The sequence below is a fragment of the Schistocerca nitens genome, chromosome 1 (genome assembly GCF_023898315.1).
Source record: "Schistocerca nitens isolate TAMUIC-IGC-003100 chromosome 1, iqSchNite1.1, whole genome shotgun sequence".
In the NCBI taxonomy this organism is placed as follows: Eukaryota; Metazoa; Arthropoda; class Insecta; order Orthoptera; family Acrididae; genus Schistocerca; species Schistocerca nitens.
The window spans coordinates 1,135,366,570-1,135,383,925 of NC_064614.1; positions in this window are offsets into that span (position 1 = coordinate 1,135,366,570).

Below are 17,356 nucleotides of genomic sequence, written 5' to 3' on the forward strand. Positions count from 1 at the left end.
ACTTAGAACTACTTAAAGCTAACGAACCTAAGGACATCACACACATCCATGCCCGAGGCAGGATTCGAACCTGGGGCCGCAGCGGTCACGCGGTTCCAGACTGAAGCGCCTAGAACCGCACGGCCACATCGGCCGGCGGAATTCACACTCATTTGAACATATGTGAACATCGCGTTAATACTAATGTGTTATTCGAACTTTTCGCTAAAAACCTACCGGCACACCTCTATTTGCTTCGCTATGTAATTACTTCGATGTCTTCCTTTAATCCGACCTGTTGCTTATACCAAACATTCCAATAATTCTCAAGAATAGTTCGCACTGTCGTCCTATATACGGTGTCATTTACAGATGAATCACACTTTCCCAAAATTCTCGCAATAAACCGAAGTTGAACACTCGCCATCCGTACCATATTCTAACATGCTAGTTCCATTTCATGTCGCTTTGCAACGTTACGCGCAGATAAATGGTTCAAATGGCTCTGAGCACTGTGGAACTTAACTTCTGAGGTCATGAGTCCCCTAGAACTTAGAACTACTTAAAGCTAACTAACCTAAGGACATCACACACATCCATGCCCGAGGCAGGATTCGAACCTGGGGCCGCAGCGGTCACGCGGTTCCAGACTGAAGCGCCTAGAACCGCACGGCCACATCGGCCGGCGGAATTCACACTCATTTGAACATATGTGAACATCGCGTTAATACTAATGTGTTATTCGAACTTTTCGCTAAAAACCTACCGGCACACCTCTATTTGCTTCGCTATGTAATTACTTCGATGTCTTCCTTTAATCCGACCTGTTGCTTATACCAAACATTCCAATAATTCTCAAGAATAGTTCGCACTGTCGTCCTATATACGGTGTCATTTACAGATGAATCACACTTTCCCAAAATTCTCGCAATAAACCGAAGTTGAACACTCGCCATCCGTACCATATTCCTAACATGCTAGTTCCATTTCATGTCGCTTTGCAACGTTACGCGCAGATAAATGGTTCAAATGGCTCTGAGCACTGTGGAACTTAACTTCTGAGGTCATGAGTCCCCTAGAACTTAGAACTACTTAAAGCTAACTAACCTAAGGACATCACACACATCCATGCCCGAGGCAGGATTCGAACCTGGGGCCGCAGCGGTCACGCGGTTCCAGACTGAAGCGCCTAGAACCGCACGGCCACATCGGCCGGCGGAATTCACACTCATTTGAACATATGTGAACATCGCGTTAATACTAATGTGTTATTCGAACTTTTCGCTAAAAACCTACCGGCACACCTCTATTTGCTTCGCTATGTAATTACTTCGATGTCTTCCTTTAATCCGACCTGTTGCTTATACCAAACATTCCAATAATTCTCAAGAATAGTTCGCACTGTCGTCCTATATACGGTGTCATTTACAGATGAATCACACTTTCCCAAAATTCTCGCAATAAACCGAAGTTGAACACTCGCCATCCGTACCATATTCCTAACATGCTAGTTCCATTTCATGTCGCTTTGCAACGTTACGCGCAGATAAATGGTTCAAATGGCTCTGAGCACTGTGGAACTTAACTTCTGAGGTCATGAGTCCCCTAGAACTTAGAACTACTTAAAGCTAACTAACCTAAGGACATCACACACATCCATGCCCGAGGCAGGATTCGAACCTGGGGCCGCAGCGGTCACGCGGTTCCAGACTGAAGCGCCTAGAACCGCACGGCCACATCGGCCGGCGGAATTCACACTCATTTGAACATATGTGAACATCGCGTTAATACTAATGTGTTATTCGAACTTTTCGCTAAAAACCTACCGGCACACCTCTATTTGCTTCGCTATGTAATTACTTCGATGTCTTCCTTTAATCCGACCTGTTGCTTATACCAAACATTCCAATAATTCTCAAGAATAGTTCGCACTGTCGTCCTATATACGGTGTCATTTACAGATGAATCACACTTTCCCAAAATTCTCGCAATAAACCGAAGTTGAACACTCGCCATCCGTACCATATTCCTAACATGCTAGTTCCATTTCATGTCGCTTTGCAACGTTACGCGCAGATAAATGGTTCAAATGGCTCTGAGCACTGTGGAACTTAACTTCTGAGGTCATGAGTCCCCTAGAACTTAGAACTACTTAAAGCTAACTAACCTAAGGACATCACACACATCCATGCCCGAGGCAGGATTCGAACCTGGGGCCGCAGCAGTCACGCGGTTCCAGACTGAAGCGCCTAGAACCGCACGGCCACATCGGCCGGCGGAATTCACACTCATTTGAACATATGTGAACATCGCGTTAATACTAATGTGTTATTCGAACTTTTCGCTAAAAACCTACCGGCACACCTCTATTTGCTTCGCTATGTAATTACTTCGATGTCTTCCTTTAATCCGACCTGTTGCTTATACCAAACATTCCAATAATTCTCAAGAATAGTTCGCACTGTCGTCCTATATACGGTGTCATTTACAGATGAATCACACTTTCCCAAAATTCTCGCAATAAACCGAAGTTGAACACTCGCCATCCGTACCATATTCCTAACATGCTAGTTCCATTTCATGTCGCTTTGCAACGTTACGCGCAGATAAATGGTTCAAATGGCTCTGAGCACTGTGGAACTTAACTTCTGAGGTCATGAGTCCCCTAGAACTTAGAACTACTTAAAGCTAACTAACCTAAGGACATCACACACATCCATGCCCGAGGCAGGATTCGAACCTGGGGCCGCAGCGGTCACGCGGTTCCAGACTGAAGCGCCTAGAACCGCACGGCCACATCGGCCGGCGGAATTCACACTCATTTGAACATATGTGAACATCGCGTTAATACTAATGTGTTATTCGAACTTTTCGCTAAAAACCTACCGGCACACCTCTATTTGCTTCGCTATGTAATTACTTCGATGTCTTCCTTTAATCCGACCTGTTGCTTATACCAAACATTCCAATAATTCTCAAGAATAGTTCGCACTGTCGTCCTATATACGGTGTCATTTACAGATGAATCACACTTTCCCAAAATTCTCGCAATAAACCGAAGTTGAACACTCGCCATCCGTACCATATTCCTAACATGCTAGTTCCATTTCATGTCGCTTTGCAACGTTACGCGCAGATAAATGGTTCAAATGGCTCTGAGCACTGTGGAACTTAACTTCTGAGGTCATGAGTCCCCTAGAACTTAGAACTACTTAAAGCTAACTAACCTAAGGACATCACACACATCCATGCCCGAGGCAGGATTCGAACCTGGGGCCGCAGCGGTCACGCGGTTCCAGACTGAAGCGCCTAGAACCGCACGGCCACATCGGCCGGCGGAATTCACACTCATTTGAACATATGTGAACATCGCGTTAATACTAATGTGTTATTCGAACTTTTCGCTAAAAACCTACCGGCACACCTCTATTTGCTTCGCTATGTAATTACTTCGATGTCTTCCTTTAATCCGACCTGTTGCTTATTCCAAACATTCCAATAATTCTCAAGAATAGTTCGCACTGTCGTCCTATATACGGTGTCATTTACAGATGAATCACACTTTCCCAAAATTCTCGCAATAAACCGAAGTTGAACACTCGCCATCCGTACCATATTCCTAACATGCTAGTTCCATTTCATGTCGCTTTGCAACGTTACGCGCAGATAAATGGTTCAAATGGCTCTGAGCACTGTGGAACTTAACTTCTGAGGTCATGAGTCCCCTAGAACTTAGAACTACTTAAAGCTAACTAACCTAAGGACATCACACACATCCATGCCCGAGGCAGGATTCGAACCTGGGGCCGCAGCGGTCACGCGGTTCCAGACTGAAGCGCCTAGAACCGCACGGCCACATCGGCCGGCGGAATTCACACTCATTTGAACATATGTGAACATCGCGTTAATACTAATGTGTTATTCGAACTTTTCGCTAAAAACCTACCGGCACACCTCTATTTGCTTCGCTATGTAATTACTTCGATGTCTTCCTTTAATCCGACCTGTTGCTTATACCAAACATTCCAATAATTCTCAAGAATAGTTCGCACTGTCGTCCTATATACGGTGTCATTTACAGATGAATCACACTTTCCCAAAATTCTCGCAATAAACCGAAGTTGAACACTCGCCATCCGTACCATATTCCTAACATGCTAGTTCCATTTCATGTCGCTTTGCAACGTTACGCGCAGATAAATGGTTCAAATGGCTCTGAGCACTGTGGAACTTAACTTCTGAGGTCATGAGTCCCCTAGAACTTAGAACTACTTAAAGCTAACTAACCTAAGGACATCACACACATCCATGCCCGAGGCAGGATTCGAACCTGGGGCCGCAGCGGTCACGCGGTTCCAGACTGAAGCGCCTAGAACCGCACGGCCACATCGGCCGGCGGAATTCACACTCATTTGAACATATGTGAACATCGCGTTAATACTAATGTGTTATTCGAACTTTTCGCTAAAAACCTACCGGCACACCTCTATTTGCTTCGCTATGTAATTACTTCGATGTCTTCCTTTAATCCGACCTGTTGCTTATACCAAACATTCCAATAATTCTCAAGAATAGTTCGCACTGTCGTCCTATATACGGTGTCATTTACAGATGAATCACACTTTCCCAAAATTCTCGCAATAAACCGAAGTTGAACACTCGCCATCCGTACCATATTCCTAACATGCTAGTTCCATTTCATGTCGCTTTGCAACGTTACGCGCAGATAAATGGTTCAAATGGCTCTGAGCACTGTGGAACTTAACTTCTGAGGTCATGAGTCCCCTAGAACTTAGAACTACTTAAAGCTAACGAACCTAAGGACATCACACACATCCATGCCCGAGGCAGGATTCGAACCTGGGGCCGCAGCAGTCACGCGGTTCCAGACTGAAGCGCCTAGAACCGCACGGCCACATCGGCCGGCGGAATTCACACTCATTTGAACATATGTGAACATCGCGTTAATACTAATGTGTTATTCGAACTTTTCGCTAAAAACCTACCGGCACACCTCTATTTGCTTCGCTATGTAATTACTTCGATGTCTTCCTTTAATCCGACCTGTTGCTTATACCAAACATTCCAATAATTCTCAAGAATAGTTCGCACTGTCGTCCTATATACGGTGTCATTTACAGATGAATCACACTTTCCCAAAATTCTCGCAATAAACCGAAGTTGAACACTCGCCATCCGTACCATATTCCTAACATGCTAGTTCCATTTCATGTCGCTTTGCAACGTTACGCGCAGATAAATGGTTCAAATGGCTCTGAGCACTGTGGAACTTAACTTCTGAGGTCATGAGTCCCCTAGAACTTAGAACTACTTAAAGCTAACTAACCTAAGGACATCACACACATCCATGCCCGAGGCAGGATTCGAACCTGGGGCCGCAGCGGTCACGCGGTTCCAGACTGAAGCGCCTAGAACCGCACGGCCACATCGGCCGGCGGAATTCACACTCATTTGAACATATGTGAACATCGCGTTAATACTAATGTGTTATTCGAACTTTTCGCTAAAAACCTACCGGCACACCTCTATTTGCTTCGCTATGTAATTACTTCGATGTCTTCCTTTAATCCGACCTGTTGCTTATACCAAACATTCCAATAATTCTCAAGAATAGTTCGCACTGTCGTCCTATATACGGTGTCATTTACAGATGAATCACACTTTCCCAAAATTCTCGCAATAAACCGAAGTTGAACACTCGCCATCCGTACCATATTCCTAACATGCTAGTTCCATTTCATGTCGCTTTGCAACGTTACGCGCAGATAAATGGTTCAAATGGCTCTGAGCACTGTGGAACTTAACTTCTGAGGTCATGAGTCCCCTAGAACTTAGAACTACTTAAAGCTAACTAACCTAAGGACATCACACACATCCATGCCCGAGGCAGGATTCGAACCTGGGGCCGCAGCGGTCACGCGGTTCCAGACTGAAGCGCCTAGAACCGCACGGCCACATCGGCCGGCGGAATTCACACTCATTTGAACATATGTGAACATCGCGTTAATACTAATGTGTTATTCGAACTTTTCGCTAAAAACCTACCGGCACACCTCTATTTGCTTCGCTATGTAATTACTTCGATGTCTTCCTTTAATCCGACCTGTTGCTTATTCCAAACATTCCAATAATTCTCAAGAATAGTTCGCACTGTCGTCCTATATACGGTGTCATTTACAGATGAATCACACTTTCCCAAAATTCTCGCAATAAACCGAAGTTGAACACTCGCCATCCGTACCATATTCCTAACATGCTAGTTCCATTTCATGTCGCTTTGCAACGTTACGCGCAGATAAATGGTTCAAATGGCTCTGAGCACTGTGGAACTTAACTTCTGAGGTCATGAGTCCCCTAGAACTTAGAACTACTTAAAGCTAACTAACCTAAGGACATCACACACATCCATGCCCGAGGCAGGATTCGAACCTGGGGCCGCAGCGGTCACGCGGTTCCAGACTGAAGCGCCTAGAACCGCACGGCCACATCGGCCGGCGGAATTCACACTCATTTGAACATATGTGAACATCGCGTTAATACTAATGTGTTATTCGAACTTTTCGCTAAAAACCTACCGGCACACCTCTATTTGCTTCGCTATGTAATTACTTCGATGTCTTCCTTTAATCCGACCTGTTGCTTATACCAAACATTCCAATAATTCTCAAGAATAGTTCGCACTGTCGTCCTATATACGGTGTCATTTACAGATGAATCACACTTTCCCAAAATTCTCGCAATAAACCGAAGTTGAACACTCGCCATCCGTACCATATTCCTAACATGCTAGTTCCATTTCATGTCGCTTTGCAACGTTACGCGCAGATAAATGGTTCAAATGGCTCTGAGCACTGTGGAACTTAACTTCTGAGGTCATGAGTCCCCTAGAACTTAGAACTACTTAAAGCTAACTAACCTAAGGACATCACACACATCCATGCCCGAGGCAGGATTCGAACCTGGGGCCGCAGCGGTCACGCGGTTCCAGACTGAAGCGCCTAGAACCGCACGGCCACATCGGCCGGCGGAATTCACACTCATTTGAACATATGTGAACATCGCGTTAATACTAATGTGTTATTCGAACTTTTCGCTAAAAACCTACCGGCACACCTCTATTTGCTTCGCTATGTAATTACTTCGATGTCTTCCTTTAATCCGACCTGTTGCTTATACCAAACATTCCAATAATTCTCAAGAATAGTTCGCACTGTCGTCCTATATACGGTGTCATTTACAGATGAATCACACTTTCCCAAAATTCTCGCAATAAACCGAAGTTGAACACTCGCCATCCGTACCATATTCCTAACATGCTAGTTCCATTTCATGTCGCTTTGCAACGTTACGCGCAGATAAATGGTTCAAATGGCTCTGAGCACTGTGGAACTTAACTTCTGAGGTCATGAGTCCCCTAGAACTTAGAACTACTTAAAGCTAACTAACCTAAGGACATCACACACATCCATGCCCGAGGCAGGATTCGAACCTGGGGCCGCAGCGGTCACGCGGTTCCAGACTGAAGCGCCTAGAACCGCACGGCCACATCGGCCGGCGGAATTCACACTCATTTGAACATATGTGAACATCGCGTTAATACTAATGTGTTATTCGAACTTTTCGCTAAAAACCTACCGGCACACCTCTATTTGCTTCGCTATGTAATTACTTCGATGTCTTCCTTTAATCCGACCTGTTGCTTATACCAAACATTCCAATAATTCTCAAGAATAGTTCGCACTGTCGTCCTATATACGGTGTCATTTACAGATGAATCACACTTTCCCAAAATTCTCGCAATAAACCGAAGTTGAACACTCGCCATCCGTACCATATTCCTAACATGCTAGTTCCATTTCATGTCGCTTTGCAACGTTACGCGCAGATAAATGGTTCAAATGGCTCTGAGCACTGTGGAACTTAACTTCTGAGGTCATGAGTCCCCTAGAACTTAGAACTACTTAAAGCTAACTAACCTAAGGACATCACACACATCCATGCCCGAGGCAGGATTCGAACCTGGGGCCGCAGCGGTCACGCGGTTCCAGACTGAAGCGCCTAGAACCGCACGGCCACATCGGCCGGCGGAATTCACACTCATTTGAACATATGTGAACATCGCGTTAATACTAATGTGTTATTCGAACTTTTCGCTAAAAACCTACCGGCACACCTCTATTTGCTTCGCTATGTAATTACTTCGATGTCTTCCTTTAATCCGACCTGTTGCTTATTCCAAACATTCCAATAATTCTCAAGAATAGTTCGCACTGTCGTCCTATATACGGTGTCATTTACAGATGAATCACACTTTCCCAAAATTCTCGCAATAAACCGAAGTTGAACACTCGCCATCCGTACCATATTCCTAACATGCTAGTTCCATTTCATGTCGCTTTGCAACGTTACGCGCAGATAAATGGTTCAAATGGCTCTGAGCACTGTGGAACTTAACTTCTGAGGTCATGAGTCCCCTAGAACTTAGAACTACTTAAAGCTAACTAACCTAAGGACATCACACACATCCATGCCCGAGGCAGGATTCGAACCTGGGGCCGCAGCGGTCACGCGGTTCCAGACTGAAGCGCCTAGAACCGCACGGCCACATCGGCCGGCGGAATTCACACTCATTTGAACATATGTGAACATCGCGTTAATACTAATGTGTTATTCGAACTTTTCGCTAAAAACCTACCGGCACACCTCTATTTGCTTCGCTATGTAATTACTTCGATGTCTTCCTTTAATCCGACCTGTTGCTTATACCAAACATTCCAATAATTCTCAAGAATAGTTCGCACTGTCGTCCTATATACGGTGTCATTTACAGATGAATCACACTTTCCCAAAATTCTCGCAATAAACCGAAGTTGAACACTCGCCATCCGTACCATATTCCTAACATGCTAGTTCCATTTCATGTCGCTTTGCAACGTTACGCGCAGATAAATGGTTCAAATGGCTCTGAGCACTGTGGAACTTAACTTCTGAGGTCATGAGTCCCCTAGAACTTAGAACTACTTAAAGCTAACTAACCTAAGGACATCACACACATCCATGCCCGAGGCAGGATTCGAACCTGGGGCCGCAGCGGTCACGCGGTTCCAGACTGAAGCGCCTAGAACCGCACGGCCACATCGGCCGGCGGAATTCACACTCATTTGAACATATGTGAACATCGCGTTAATACTAATGTGTTATTCGAACTTTTCGCTAAAAACCTACCGGCACACCTCTATTTGCTTCGCTATGTAATTACTTCGATGTCTTCCTTTAATCCGACCTGTTGCTTATACCAAACATTCCAATAATTCTCAAGAATAGTTCGCACTGTCGTCCTATATACGGTGTCATTTACAGATGAATCACACTTTCCCAAAATTCTCGCAATAAACCGAAGTTGAACACTCGCCATCCGTACCATATTCCTAACATGCTAGTTCCATTTCATGTCGCTTTGCAACGTTACGCGCAGATAAATGGTTCAAATGGCTCTGAGCACTGTGGAACTTAACTTCTGAGGTCATGAGTCCCCTAGAACTTAGAACTACTTAAAGCTAACTAACCTAAGGACATCACACACATCCATGCCCGAGGCAGGATTCGAACCTGGGGCCGCAGCGGTCACGCGGTTCCAGACTGAAGCGCCTAGAACCGCACGGCCACATCGGCCGGCGGAATTCACACTCATTTGAACATATGTGAACATCGCGTTAATACTAATGTGTTATTCGAACTTTTCGCTAAAAACCTACCGGCACACCTCTATTTGCTTCGCTATGTAATTACTTCGATGTCTTCCTTTAATCCGACCTGTTGCTTATTCCAAACATTCCAATAATTCTCAAGAATAGTTCGCACTGTCGTCCTATATACGGTGTCATTTACAGATGAATCACACTTTCCCAAAATTCTCGCAATAAACCGAAGTTGAACACTCGCCATCCGTACCATATTCCTAACATGCTAGTTCCATTTCATGTCGCTTTGCAACGTTACGCGCAGATAAATGGTTCAAATGGCTCTGAGCACTGTGGAACTTAACTTCTGAGGTCATGAGTCCCCTAGAACTTAGAACTACTTAAAGCTAACTAACCTAAGGACATCACACACATCCATGCCCGAGGCAGGATTCGAACCTGGGGCCGCAGCGGTCACGCGGTTCCAGACTGAAGCGCCTAGAACCGCACGGCCACATCGGCCGGCGGAATTCACACTCATTTGAACATATGTGAACATCGCGTTAATACTAATGTGTTATTCGAACTTTTCGCTAAAAACCTACCGGCACACCTCTATTTGCTTCGCTATGTAATTACTTCGATGTCTTCCTTTAATCCGACCTGTTGCTTATACCAAACATTCCAATAATTCTCAAGAATAGTTCGCACTGTCGTCCTATATACGGTGTCATTTACAGATGAATCACACTTTCCCAAAATTCTCGCAATAAACCGAAGTTGAACACTCGCCATCCGTACCATATTCCTAACATGCTAGTTCCATTTCATGTCGCTTTGCAACGTTACGCGCAGATAAATGGTTCAAATGGCTCTGAGCACTGTGGAACTTAACTTCTGAGGTCATGAGTCCCCTAGAACTTAGAACTACTTAAAGCTAACTAACCTAAGGACATCACACACATCCATGCCCGAGGCAGGATTCGAACCTGGGGCCGCAGCGGTCACGCGGTTCCAGACTGAAGCGCCTAGAACCGCACGGCCACATCGGCCGGCGGAATTCACACTCATTTGAACATATGTGAACATCGCGTTAATACTAATGTGTTATTCGAACTTTTCGCTAAAAACCTACCGGCACACCTCTATTTGCTTCGCTATGTAATTACTTCGATGTCTTCCTTTAATCCGACCTGTTGCTTATACCAAACATTCCAATAATTCTCAAGAATAGTTCGCACTGTCGTCCTATATACGGTGTCATTTACAGATGAATCACACTTTCCCAAAATTCTCGCAATAAACCGAAGTTGAACACTCGCCATCCGTACCATATTCCTAACATGCTAGTTCCATTTCATGTCGCTTTGCAACGTTACGCGCAGATAAATGGTTCAAATGGCTCTGAGCACTGTGGAACTTAACTTCTGAGGTCATGAGTCCCCTAGAACTTAGAACTACTTAAAGCTAACTAACCTAAGGACATCACACACATCCATGCCCGAGGCAGGATTCGAACCTGGGGCCGCAGCGGTCACGCGGTTCCAGACTGAAGCGCCTAGAACCGCACGGCCACATCGGCCGGCGGAATTCACACTCATTTGAACATATGTGAACATCGCGTTAATACTAATGTGTTATTCGAACTTTTCGCTAAAAACCTACCGGCACACCTCTATTTGCTTCGCTATGTAATTACTTCGATGTCTTCCTTTAATCCGACCTGTTGCTTATTCCAAACATTCCAATCATTCTCAAGAATAGTTCGCACTGTCGTCCTATATACGGTGTCATTTACAGATGAATCACACTTTCCCAAAATTCTCGCAATAAACCGAAGTTGAACACTCCCCATCCGTACCATATTCCTAACATGCTAGTTCCATTTCATGTCGCTTTGCAACGTTACGCGCAGATAAATGGTTCAAATGGCTCTGAGCACTGTGGAACTTAACTTCTGAGGTCATGAGTCCCCTAGAACTTAGAACTACTTAAAGCTAACTAACCTAAGGACATCACACACATCCATGCCCGAGGCAGGATTCGAACCTGGGGCCGCAGCGGTCACGCGGTTCCAGACTGAAGCGCCTAGAACCGCACGGCCACATCGGCCGGCGGAATTCACACTCATTTGAACATATGTGAACATCGCGTTAATACTAATGTGTTATTCGAACTTTTCGCTAAAAACCTACCGGCACACCTCTATTTGCTTCGCTATGTAATTACTTCGATGTCTTCCTTTAATCCGACCTGTTGCTTATACCAAACATTCCAATAATTCTCAAGAATAGTTCGCACTGTCGTCCTATATACGGTGTCATTTACAGATGAATCACACTTTCCCAAAATTCTCGCAATATACCGAAGTTGAACACTCGCCATCCGTACCATATTCCTAACATGCTAGTTCCATTTCATGTCGCTTTGCAACGTTACGCGCAGATAAATGGTTCAAATGGCTCTGAGCACTGTGGAACTTAACTTCTGAGGTCATGAGTCCCCTAGAACTTAGAACTACTTAAAGCTAACTAACCTAAGGACATCACACACATCCATGCCCGAGGCAGGATTCGAACCTGGGGCCGCAGCGGTCACGCGGTTCCAGACTGAAGCGCCTAGAACCGCACGGCCACATCGGCCGGCGGAATTCACACTCATTTGAACATATGTGAACATCGCGTTAATACTAATGTGTTATTCGAACTTTTCGCTAAAAACCTACCGGCACACCTCTATTTGCTTCGCTATGTAATTACTTCGATGTCTTCCTTTAATCCGACCTGTTGCTTATACCAAACATTCCAATAATTCTCAAGAATAGTTCGCACTGTCGTCCTATATACGGTGTCATTTACAGATGAATCACACTTTCCCAAAATTCTCGCAATAAACCGAAGTTGAACACTCGCCATCCGTACCATATTCCTAACATGCTAGTTCCATTTCATGTCGCTTTGCAACGTTACGCGCAGATAAATGGTTCAAATGGCTCTGAGCACTGTGGAACTTAACTTCTGAGGTCATGAGTCCCCTAGAACTTAGAACTACTTAAAGCTAACTAACCTAAGGACATCACACACATCCATGCCCGAGGCAGGATTCGAACCTGGGGCCGCAGCGGTCACGCGGTTCCAGACTGAAGCGCCTAGAACCGCACGGCCACATCGGCCGGCGGAATTCACACTCATTTGAACATATGTGAACATCGCGTTAATACTAATGTGATATTCGAACTTTTCGCTAAAAACCTACCGGCACACCTCTATTTGCTTCGCTATGTAATTACTTCGATGTCTTCCTTTAATCCGACCTGTTGCTTATTCCAAACATTCCAATAATTCTCAAGAATAGTTCGCACTGTCGTCCTATATACGGTGTCATTTACAGATGAATCACACTTTCCCAAAATTCTCGCAATAAACCGAAGTTGAACACTCGCCATCCGTACCATATTCCTAACATGCTAGTTCCATTTCATGTCGCTTTGCAACGTTACGCGCAAATAAATGGTTCAAATGGCTCTGAGCACTGTGGAACTTAACTTCTGAGGTCATGAGTCCCCTAGAACTTAGAACTACTTAAAGCTAACTAACCTAAGGACATCACACACATCCATGCCCGAGGCAGGATTCGAACCTGGGGCCGCAGCGGTCACGCGGTTCCAGACTGAAGCGCCTAGAACCGCACGGCCACATCGGCCGGCGGAATTCACACTCATTTGAACATATGTGAACATCGCGTTAATACTAATGTGTTATTCGAACTTTTCGCTAAAAACCTACCGGCACACCTCTATTTGCTTCGCTATGTAATTACTTCGATATCTTCCTTTAATCCGACCTGTTGCTTATACCAAACATTCCAATAATTCTCAAGAATAGTTCGCACTGTCGTCCTATATACGGTGTCATTTACAGATGAATCACACTTTCCCAAAATTCTCGCAATAAACCGAAGTTGAACACTCGCCATCCGTACCATATTCCTAACATGCTAGTTCCATTTCATGTCGCTTTGCAACGTTACGCGCAGATAAATGGTTCAAATGGCTCTGAGCACTGTGGAACTTAACTTCTGAGGTCATGAGTCCCCTAGAACTTAGAACTACTTAAAGCTAACTAACCTAAGGACATCACACACATCCATGCCCGAGGCAGGATTCGAACCTGGGGCCGCAGCGGTCACGCGGTTCCAGACTGAAGCGCCTAGAACCGCACGGCCACATCGGCCGGCGGAATTCACACTCATTTGAACATATGTGAACATCGCGTTAATACTAATGTGTTATTCGAACTTTTCGCTAAAAACCTACCGGCACACCTCTATTTGCTTCGCTATGTAATTACTTCGATGTCTTCCTTTAATCCGACCTGTTGCTTATACCAAACATTCCAATAATTCTCAAGAATAGTTCGCACTGTCGTCCTATATACGGTGTCATTTACAGATGAATCACACTTTCCCAAAATTCTCGCAATAAACCGAAGTTGAACACTCGCCATCCGTACCATATTCCTAACATGCTAGTTCCATTTCATGTCGCTTTGCAACGTTACGCGCAGATAAATGGTTCAAATGGCTCTGAGCACTGTGGAACTTAACTTCTGAGGTCATGAGTCCCCTAGAACTTAGAACTACTTAAAGCTAACTAACCTAAGGACATCACACACATCCATGCCCGAGGCAGGATTCGAACCTGGGGCCGCAGCGGTCACGCGGTTCCAGACTGAAGCGCCTAGAACCGCACGGCCACATCGGCCGGCGGAATTCACACTCATTTGAACATATGTGAACATCGCGTTAATACTAATGTGTTATTCGAACTTTTCGCTAAAAACCTACCGGCACACCTCTATTTGCTTCGCTATGTAATTACTTCGATGTCTTCCTTTAATCCGACCTGTTGCTTATACAAAACATTCCAATAATTCTCAAGAATAGTTCGCACTGTCGTCCTATATACGGTGTCATTTACAGATGAATCACACTTTCCCAAAATTCTCGCAATAAACCGAAGTTGAACACTCGCCATCCGTACCATATTCCTAACATGCTAGTTCCATTTCATGTCGCTTTGCAACGTTACGCGCAGATAAATGGTTCAAATGGCTCTGAGCACTGTGGAACTTAACTTCTGAGGTCATGAGTCCCCTAGAACTTAGAACTACTTAAAGCTAACTAACCTAAGGACATCACACACATCCATGCCCGAGGCAGGATTCGAACCTGGGGCCGCAGCGGTCACGCGGTTCCAGACTGAAGCGCCTAGAACCGCACGGCCACATCGGCCGGCGGAATTCACACTCATTTGAACATATGTGAACATCGCGTTAATACTAATGTGTTATTCGAACTTTTCGCTAAAAACCTACCGGCACACCTCTATTTGCTTCGCTATGTAATTACTTCGATGTCTTCCTTTAATCCGACCTGTTGCTTATACCAAACATTCCAATAATTCTCAAGAATAGTTCGCACTGTCGTCCTATATACGGTGTCATTTACAGATGAATCACACTTTCCCAAAATTCTCGCAATAAACCGAAGTTGAACACTCGCCATCCGTACCATATTCCTAACATGCTAGTTCCATTTCATGTCGCTTTGCAACGTTACGCGCAGATAAATGGTTCAAATGGCTCTGAGCACTGTGGAACTTAACTTCTGAGGTCATGAGTCCCCTAGAACTTAGAACTACTTAAAGCTAACTAACCTAAGGACATCACACACATCCATGCCCGAGGCAGGATTCGAACCTGGGGCCGCAGCGGTCACGCGGTTCCAGACTGAAGCGCCTAGAACCGCACGGCCACATCGGCCGGCGGAATTCACACTCATTTGAACATATGTGAACATCGCGTTAATACTAATGTGTTATTCGAACTTTTCGCTAAAAACCTACCGGCACACCTCTATTTGCTTCGCTATGTAATTACTTCGATGTCTTCCTTTAATCCGACCTGTTGCTTATACCAAACATTCCAATAATTCTCAAGAATAGTTCGCACTGTCGTCCTATATACGGTGTCATTTACAGATGAATCACACTTTCCCAAAATTCTCGCAATAAACCGAAGTTGAACACTCGCCATCCGTACCATATTCCTAACATGCTAGTTCCATTTCATGTCGCTTTGCAACGTTACGCGCAGATAAATGGTTCAAATGGCTCTGAGCACTGTGGAACTTAACTTCTGAGGTCATGAGTCCCCTAGAACTTAGAACTACTTAAAGCTAACTAACCTAAGGACATCACACACATCCATGCCCGAGGCAGGATTCGAACCTGGGGCCGCAGCGGTCACGCGGTTCCAGACTGAAGCGCCTAGAACCGCACGGCCACATCGGCCGGCGGAATTCACACTCATTTGAACATATGTGAACATCGCGTTAATACTAATGTGTTATTCGAACTTTTCGCTAAAAACCTACCGGCACACCTCTATTTGCTTCGCTATGTAATTACTTCGATGTCTTCCTTTAATCCGACCTGTTGCTTATACCAAACATTCCAATAATTCTCAAGAATAGTTCGCACTGTCGTCCTATATACGGTGTCATTTACAGATGAATCACACTTTCCCAAAATTCTCGCAATAAACCGAAGTTGAACACTCGCCATCCGTACCATATTCCTAACATGCTAGTTCCATTTCATGTCGCTTTGCAACGTTACGCGCAGATAAATGGTTCAAATGGCTCTGAGCACTGTGGAACTTAACTTCTGAGGTCATGAGTCCCCTAGAACTTAGAACTACTTAAAGCTAACTAACCTAAGGACATCACACACATCCATGCCCGAGGCAGGATTCGAACCTGGGGCCGCAGCGGTCACGCGGTTCCAGACTGAAGCGCCTAGAACCGCACGGCCACATCGGCCGGCGGAATTCACACTCATTTGAACATATGTGAACATCGCGTTAATACTAATGTGTTATTCGAACTTTTCGCTAAAAACCTACCGGCACACCTCTATTTGCTTCGCTATGTAATTACTTCGATGTCTTCCTTTAATCCGACCTGTTGCTTATACCAAACATTCCAATAATTCTCAAGAATAGTTCGCACTGTCGTCCTATATACGGTGTCATTTACAGATGAATCACACTTTCCCAAAATTCTCGCAATAAACCGAAGTTGAACACTCGCCATCCGTACCATATTCCTAACATGCTAGTTCCATTTCATGTCGCTTTGCAACGTTACGCGCAGATAAATGGTTCAAATGGCTCTGAGCACTGTGGAACTTAACTTCTGAGGTCATGAGTCCCCTAGAACTTAGAACTACTTAAAGCTAACTAACCTAAGGACATCACACACATCCATGCCCGAGGCAGGATTCGAACCTGGGGCCGCAGCGGTCACGCGGTTCCAGACTGAAGCGCCTAGAACCGCACGGCCACATCGGCCGGCGGAATTCACACTCATTTGAACATATGTGAACATCGCGTTAATACTAATGTGTTATTCGAACTTTTCGCTAAAAACCTACCGGCACACCTCTATTTGCTTCGCTATGTAATTACTTCGATATCTTCCTTTAATCCGACCTGTTGCTTATACCAAACATTCCAATAATTCTCAAGAATAGTTCGCACTGTCGTCCTATATACGGTGTCATTTACAGATGAATCACACTTTCCCAAAATTCTCGCAATAAACCGAAGTTGAAC